General features: G+C 42.9%; 1 long non-coding RNA gene across 1 annotated transcript; it reads left to right on the forward strand.

Annotated features, from left to right (window-relative positions):
- Positions 1-3,489: 3,489 nt before the first annotated feature.
- On the forward strand, positions 3,490-8,247 carry LOC147817984 (uncharacterized). The gene is made up of 2 exons (XR_015438422.1): positions 3,490-3,642; positions 4,614-8,247. It is a non-coding gene; the product is annotated as an uncharacterized LOC147817984 (long non-coding RNA).
- Positions 8,248-9,222: the final 975 nt, after the last annotated feature.

A 9,222-nucleotide genomic window follows, 5' to 3' on the forward strand; every position in this document is an offset into this window, starting at 1 on the left:
GCATTGATGTAAACCAATGACTGTAAATAAGGATGGACAGGTTTCTGAAGCTCAGAGTGAGCTGCTCCACCATCGCAATCTTGGCAGTGTTTGACTCCACCCCTAAATCCCAGCTAATCCAAAAGAGACGTTCTGTCAATCAAAGGGACCATGCCCTTAATTATGCAGAACTTTAAGCCTTGACAACTTGCAGTTGTGTGTGTTCTTTATCCGTGTTTTAAAAACTCGCTTATATCTGATACTTTTTGGTGTACAAAAGGGTATAACTGTGGTCTGGTGAGGGTCCAGTGTTCAATGGATCAGGGGCCCTCAGGAGGAATAAGAACCCTTTCCACCTTCCTGTCCTCATACACATCTTTTCAATCTGTTTGTATTTGACGGACTGTCATTATTAATCCAGCATGTCTCAGAGATGAACCTCCACGCTCCTGCAGTCTGAATGGGTACTTGAAGAACCGGAAATACATCACACAAACAGCCACTAATACTGTGGGTGTGCAGAGCCTCAGTTTTTCTTTCAATAGGTGGCCAATAGAAGGCCTGTGCAGAGTATTAAGGACCCCTGCCAGGTGGCCCTGCCTCTCTGCATTCACATCAGGGCTCCATGCAGAGGGAGATGGCTGGGAGCTGAGAAGGTGTGGTTTGGGGGTTTTGGAGGAATCTGGAGGCCTGTGGGTTTAGTCACATGATTTAACTCAGTGAGTCTCAGTCAGCTGGTCCTTCATGTGGCTGAAACCACAACACTCAGTCACTGACTGCGTTTTTGCTCCACACTGAAATAACTCATCTACACATCTGTCTGTGTTCAGTAACCAACCCAGGCTCCAGTAACTCATTTAACTATTCGAGCAGTAACTCATTTAACTATTCGAGCACTAGTGACTGACTGACTGAAATCAAACCAGTCAGCAATATAACAACAGGTCAGTCTTTATACATAGATAATGCCATTTTCTTCATTTGGAACATATTGCTGGTCATTCTGTCGACCTCTCCTGTCTGCTCTGGTTGCTGGTTGGTTGTAAGTAGCCACCTGACCACTGCATGACATTTGTGGATTGATGACACATGCTGCAGGCACAACAGACACACACCACACCACCAGCTCAAGTAAATTCTCAACCTGTGAGAAACATTGTAAAATATGCCATTGTCAACAGTGGAGTCAGAGTCCCCTGAAAAGACATACACAGGACAGATGTGTGTCACCCTCTACACGGCAACTTTCTGTTGTAAGGACAGAGCAAACCTTCCCATCATTAATCTATATCACAAATCAAATAAGAGATAATGATGACATATTGATATATAATTAAAGTACAATACAGCCTGATCATGCAGAATACATCATGTTGCATTGGCTCTATTATTACACTCGTCAAAAATGGGCAGAAAAGTGATTAAAAAGATCACGAGTGCAGTTTTCTCCATCAGCCATTTATTCTGAGCACAGGTAATATGAAAAAAAATCATAACCTAGTTGTACAGTAGGCCTACACTACATTTATACTGTTGTTGCATGTGAAACATTACAAATTCAGAATATATGTACAGTTAAACGTGTGTTATGGATGATCAGTCTTATCATTATTAGTCTTGCAATTCAAATTGAATTCATATATAATCCAATATTTACAAAGTGTGATCAAGAATTCCCACTTTTTTTTGACAAAGAAAACACAGTAACTATCTAGAAAGTTAAAATAATAAATGAACACTCTGACAAACACTTTTCTGTCTGTACGAATCTGTCTGGATCATTGCCATGTTTGACACCGAGGGGAACAGTAGCTACCAAACAAGTTAAAGTGGGACCTCTTGTCACACTATTAGCACTATTAGCAGTGACTAAATAAAGTATAACTAGAATGACCTCTTTGTGGTTGTTTCCTCCACCAACCAGTCCAGTTAAAGGAAATATGGTCACAGTCTCTTCTTCCTGAGTTACAGTGTTGAGTAGAGTTTTTGCAGAACATCATGATGTCACAGTGACCTTGACCTTTGACCATTGACCACCCAAATATAATCAATTCACCCTTGGGTCCAAGTAAATGTTTGTGGCAAATTTGAAGAAGCATTACTGAGATATCACATTCACGAGAATGGGACAGATGGACAATTGAAAATAATATGCAGAGGCATAAAACTGAAAAATTAAAAAATTAAAATTAAATATAAATGATTGAAAAACAATGAGGACTGAAGATAAACCCAGAACTATACATATACACAATGGGATTGATATAATATATTATTTTACACTGCAAAATCCTGCTGCACACATTAAAGGACCTGGGGTCAGTTGCACAAAACAACCTCAAGTGTTCTCCTTAAGGTTTCTTTAAAATCTTCACTTAAGATCTTTCTGGTCAGGTGTAGTCGAGGTGTACTGGGTCACTCACCGAGTTTCAACTCTCTGACTGTCTGCTGAACACTGTGACGTTCCCGTCAAAACAACAGGAGGATGAGATAGCAGCATGATTCTTTAATGTTACCTACTTCCCAAAAGTGATCACTGGTATCACAAGTGCTAATGGCAGGAAATCAACAGTCTCCATGGGAATGTTACAGCTATAAAATCTCTTTCATTGCTGTAAATGACTTAACATTTTTCCTTAAGTAAGGAAACCTTTTAAGATATTCTGTGCAACACTCTTAAGTAACTCCCTAAGCTAAGGAGAAATTAAACCTTAAGGATCATACTTAAGTAGAAAACTTAAGGTGTTTTGTGCAACTGGCCCCTGGAGTCTGCTTTGTCCCCTCCTATAGAAGCCTCTGTATCAGACCAGTGTGCTGTCGAGGTGGACGCCAACATATCTATATCCCTCCACCTCCTCTCCATTAACTGAGTCCTGGTCCTCCCAAAGTCCAACCACATCCTTGAGCTTCATATTCATTCATTACACTGTAACATGAACCGAGCATTTCTGTTTACCTCATGAATGGCCTGTAAGCGGGTGATGAGAGGGAGTTTGAAAGATGTTGGCAATTGTTACCAATAACAACTATGGTCTAATGGAAAAAGATGCAAATATGAACATTTGCAGAATCCAGTATGTCCAGAGCTTTTCCTTCATCGGTGACTGGAGGTCTGGATATCTGTGCTTTCTCTTATGATCTATGCAAAATGAAACATTTCCACTGGAATTGAACAGGAAGTGAAGAATAAAGTTTTGTTGCAGCAGAACAAACTGTAATTCAAATGACACAGATAAAACTATGTTGACAGATAAAACTATGTTGACATTAGCTACCAGCTGCTCTCTGCACCTCCTCTGTCTGATCAGATGTGTAATGACTGTACAAAATGTGTCCCATTAACTATCAGCCTCTTGTCCAACTGTAGTTGTGTGTTATCTGTGGTGGCTCCCACACACCCCCCCTGCCCAGCTGGATAAGCTGCTGTAGAATTTCTGCTTAACTGAGGTGGGACACCAACTAACACATGATAACAGTGGCATGCGTGATGAGGGCGACTCACAGACTTGTGGGTTTGATTTCTTTACATTTTGACTTAAATGATGCACATGTTACAGCTGGGTTTTCTATTGGTTGACTCAAAGTATGACTCCTGCTGGGCCACCAGAGCCATGACGTTCAGAGGAAGGCCACACATCTGAAGAGACTACCACCACCTGACAGGTGAGGGTCACATCACCCCTGTCAGTGTATGAATATTTTAGGGAATATCAAAACAGGATCAAATATAGGCTCCAAAACAATTGACAAAAACAAGGTTTTACTCTGATCAAACCATGTCACTAATCTTTCTGACTTCATAGGTGTTAAAGGTCAATCTCCTGGACAGAATAATTTGGAAAAACACCATAACCAATCAATAGCAGAGGAAACTATACGAGACACAACTGAACTGTGATGTTTGACTGATTGGATTTCTATAACAGCAGACAGAGAGGAGTTACCTGCTAGTGTGACAGCTCATTTTGCTCCAAAGGACCAGGGCTGATGTCAGGTCAATGAGATAGACTTACTGGGTCATGTGCAAACATCACTTAAACAATGGGCAAGACATTGGTTTTCTGCTGGGACTGAGGGGTTCGAGTACATCTACATAACCGCTGCTCATGCTTTAGCAATCAGGAGTGAATATTGGGGGAACAAATGAAATGGGGGAACATGCATTGCAGATGCAGATTTAGTCAGATTTGTATGGTAGCTACAGCTAAGATTTAATCGACTACTATTTATCTACTATATCTACTATTATTTAACTATTATAACTAATAATACTATATGTACAGGACCGCCTCTTAGAACCATAACCTTCTCAGCCAACTAAACAACAACAAGACGGTGAATAGAAAAGGTGGGACGGTCATTGATGAGCCAGGGGATGGTGGGTGGTTGGCCGGAGGGCACAAGGGGCTTGAATGAACAGGCTTTAACTTGGAGACATGGAAAGTGGGATGAATCCTCAAAGATTTAGGTAGCTTCAATCATGGATGGGTTTATGACTTTTTCAATGACAAAAGGGCCTATGTAGCGAGGGGACAGTTTCTTAGACTCAGTTTTTAAGGGTATGTTCCTGGAAGATTACCAAACAGACTGACCTGGTACATAATTGGGGACCTGAATTCGGTTCTTGTCGGCAGATTTCTTGCCATGACCCACGGACTGAAGCAGAGCTGACCGGGTGTCCTTCCAGACCTTGTGACATCGGCGGAGATGATGCTGGATAGAGGAACCGGACAACTCTGATTCCTGGGAAGGGAATAGAGGATGTTGATATCCCAGACAGGCCTCAAAAGGAGACAAACCTGAGGCAGAGCAGGTCAGGGCATCATGGGAGTACTCCACCCAGGGCAGGAAGGCGCACCATGAGGATGGGTTGGAGGCTACCACACACCGCAAAGCTGACTCCAAGTTGTGGTTTGCCCTTTCCGTCTGTCCATTGTTCTGTGGGTGAAAACCTGAGGACAGACTGGCAGTGGCCCCTAGGGCATGGCAAAAGTATTTCCACATTTGAGATATGAACTGGGGACCTCTATCTGAGACTACATTGACTGGTATGCTATGGAGGTGAACAACATCTTGCACAAGCAGGTCAGCAGTTTCACAGGGAGAAGGCAGTTTAGGAAGGGCTATTAAATGGATGGCTTTAGACGAACGATGAACAATGGTCAGGACTACATTTGAAATCCATAGCCATGAGTGACCAGGGAGGTCCGGGGACTGGGAGAGGGTGAAGGTGACTAGCTGGAGGTTGGTGTGTGGCTTTCCCATGAGCACAAAGGGTACAGGCAGCCACATACTCCCAAGTTTCTGAGTCCATTGTAGGCCACCAGAAATGCTTCTTGGGGAGGGACAGATTACGGTTGATACCAGGATGGCAGGAAGTGTGAACCCATTGCAAAAACTGTGAACTAACAGCATCAGGGTCAAAAAGGCAGTTGGGAGGACCATTACCTGGGCCTGGTTGGTCTTGTCGGCCTCTCTGATGACAGATTCGATCTACCAGGTAACGGCAGCCACCAAACAACTGGGGGAAAGGATGGTGTGGAGTGAGCTGGTAGTTCACGGTTAGTACTTGCTGGATAACGCGTCACGTTTAATGTTCCTGGAGCCAGGGCGATCGGTCAGCGGGAAATTGAAACGGCTCAAGAACAGTGCCCAGCAGGCTTGTTGTGAATTTAGGCATTTGGCAGACTGGATGTAGGCTAGATTCTTGTGGTCGGTCCACGCCACAAAAGGCTGCTCTGCACTCTTCAACCAGTGCCACCACTCCTCCTATGCCAGTTTGACTGATAACAGCTCCTGGTTCCCGATATCATAATTCCTTTCTGCTGGGTTAGATGGCAAGAGAAAAAAGCACAAGGATGCAATGTCAAATCAGTACCAACATGCTGAGACAACACTGTACCTACCCCAGAGTCAGATGTATCCACTTCCACAACAAACTGTTTGGAAAGCTGGATCAGGACCAGAGCTGTGGTGAAGAGATGTAGCATCTGCTCCAGGTGTCCAGGTGAAGGGCAGTGCAGTGGGGTCGATCTGGTCAGGGGTGCAGCAACTTTACTGAAGTTGTGTATGAAGTGGCAAAACCCAGAAAGCATTGGAGTTGCTTTCTCATAGACGGGGGTGGCCATTCAGCCAATGCTTCGATTTTCTCTGGGTCCGCCTTTACCTGACCACTATCAATGACACTTTCACTGTCCTTGTGAAACTCACATTTTTCAGCTTTCACGAACAGTCTGTTCCCAAGGAGGTGCTGGAGAACCTGGAGAACATCAGAGGTCTTTGGAGAAAATAAGAATGTCGTCGAAATACACAAAAAGAAAGTGGTTCAGGAAATTGCACAACACATCATTTATGAGAGCCTGGAAGACAGCAGGGGCATCAGTGAAACCAAAAGGCATAACTAAATATTCAAAATGCCCGAGTGGGATGTTGAATGCAGATTTCCTCTCATCCCCTTCCTTAATCCTGACCAAATGATAGGTGTTCCTGAGGTCTATTTTAGAAAAGACAGTGGCTCCATGCAGAGGTTCAAAGGCAGAATTGATTAGCGGTAGAGGGTACTTGTTCTTGACAGTAAGAACACACACACACACACACACACAAACAAACACAAACTGGGGACAACCAACCACAAGAGGGAAGGGAACACAGTGGAACACAAGGAAAACAGGGGAAAAAAGGACCACAAGGTCCCAATCCTAACAGGAAAAGGTAACTGTGCTCTAATATATTAAATCTTATGTTTAGAGAGAGTCATGATTGGTTAAATTGGTTCTACACTAGATTGTCTAAAATCACATATGTTCAGGAAAAATGTTTTTTCCTCTGAGCCTTGAACTTTGAAAACCCACTTTTCAACTTGGCTTTAGTTAGCAGTTACTTTTAAGATTAAGCTTTTACACACTGTGGATAACATAACAAGCAGTTAAAACACATCACATGGTTAAATATTTACAAATTTTTGTCATCTGACATATTACAAACAGCAGAAAGTAGTCAGGTCACATTTCAAATTTCATTGGGTTTTCTTCTTCTCCATCTTTTTGTGAGTTTATTCCATTATGTTGTATGTTTATAATTGTAATTAAAACAGGTTTTGCTGATAATGTTGTTACTGTAACCATGATTGATAAATTTATGTTAGTGACAGTCTGCTGCCTATGTTGCCTCCGCCTCAAGCCGGCCCTGTGTGTGACTGAGAGAAAGGAGAGAGGCAGGAAGAGAGAGAGGGGGCGAGTGAGGAACTTTTGTGAATGGCCTGAAGATCCAACCCAGGTCTTGCTCTGATTGGTCTACCGTTCAGCCAATGACAGGTTTCCACTCTGCAGCTCCATTCATGAAAAGGCAGTGTGGAGGGAGATATATGCAACACAGCGTGTGTGTGTGTGTATGTCTGTGTGTGTGTTCTTTTTCTTTTTAAGAGGAAATGCAAACCACAATACACAGGTAGTATAGATAAACGAATATAGTTTAGATTATTTAACAGTGGTAAATGCCAGGTTTTGTTGTTAGCCTCTTGGAAACTGTAAAGCAATGACATCTCCTAATTTCTGAGGAAGAATAAAGTCTGAAGCAGGAGAAGGAAGTCTGTGTTTTTCCTTCTGCTAATGTAAACTCTTCAGGAAATGTAGATACAGCCAGTTCCTTCTGAACACACCCTGGTCTTCACCATGCTATCATGCTCATAGTGACAGTGCTGACATGGTGATGTTTCTTTAGCAGGTATTGGGTTAAAATAAGTACTTCCTTAAGGTACTTTTGTTGCCATGGTTATGATAAAGAACACATGGTTACGATTGTGGAACGGTCATGGGTAAAAGCAGTAGTGGGACATCTTTTATGTACAGGTATACCACCAAGCCAGTGACGTAACTTCATCAGTCAGTCAGTCAGTCAGTCAGTCAGTCAGTCAGTCAGTCACTCAGTCTGTTTGCAGAGCTGGTCAAAGCTGAATCTGTTGAAGTTAGAGACATAAAGGTCATCACAGCAGAGGACAACTGATGCGCAAATGCACAAAAATGTTTTGAAGTCTTTTGGTCGAAAACTATGAATTGCTCAGCTTCCAATTTGCACCAGCGACTGTGAGATTTTTATTTTTGCCTGTGTTTGTACAATGTATCAGAATTCCAAGGCAAGAACGAATGAATTGTGGAAATGTTTATCGTATTATCTCAGTCTGTGATGGAATGAGCCTCATTTTCCTGGAGCCATGTGTCTTTTTCCACATTTTGTCAACTGCCCAAAAATAAATGATGAGTAATAACCTTATCTCTGCAGCACAATCCTTTTTCACTGATTGTGTGTTTATTGTCGCCTGTGGTTGTTTTGTCTGTTTATACTCTTCTATGCTGCCTTAGGGTCTTTTCTATGCTTGTTTTCCTTTTTTTTCCTCTCTGCTATTTCCATTCTTATGCAGGGCGTCTCTTCTTACCATCCGGTCCAGAGTGTCCCCCCTAGCCATCCTGTGTGTGCGTTTGTGTGTCAGTTCCTACCACTTCAGGATGCTTTGGTCTCAGCAATGTGTGGCTGGTCGTGAGCCAGAATGTGGCTCATTGTCTCAGTCTCATAGAGGCAGAGAGCAAGGCCTGTTCGGAGGCAGTTTCCTGCTGATACCCAGCTGAGGATGTGGGATCTGTAGGTTCACCAGATAATGGGTCGGGACCGCCTCTCTGTATCAGGACCTCTTAAATGTCCCACACCAACAAATAGACACACAGGGACCCCAGGTGATCACATTCAGCCCCAAGAAACAATTTGGTTGTCTATGATTTATTATACAACAGTTAGCTGACCAAGTCACTGATTGGTCGATTCCATTCATTCCATGTGTGCTGATACAGAGTATAACAGCACTGGGACTTTTAACTACATGTATCACTCCTCTTCACAGGTGTTCTATTAACCGTTCATTAGCATCACATTAACAGTCGTTATCTGTCTTAGATTGTAACAAACAAGAAGCCTGGATACTTTAGCGCACACCAGTACCAGTCCAGTTGGGACCTCATACCTATGACCAAATCACTGATATTCAGTACAACGTCACTCCCTCGTGTGATATATTAAGTATTGAATTGGAGATCTCATCCTAGTGGCTGCAGTAGTGGGGGTGTGTTTCTCAGGCATGACGCTCCAGAGTGTGATTTTAGAGTGATGTTTCCAGAATGCCGACTCTCCCTTTTACACAGATGTTGAACTGGCTCTTTGAGTCTGGGTTATTGCTGGAACAACAACACCCCCACC

Source organism: Seriola lalandi, unplaced genomic scaffold (genome assembly GCF_002814215.2).
Source record: "Seriola lalandi dorsalis isolate HSWRI2012SDOR001 ecotype SW California unplaced genomic scaffold, Sedor1 jcf7180002054784, whole genome shotgun sequence".
Classification (NCBI taxonomy): Eukaryota; Metazoa; Chordata; class Actinopteri; order Carangiformes; family Carangidae; genus Seriola; species Seriola lalandi.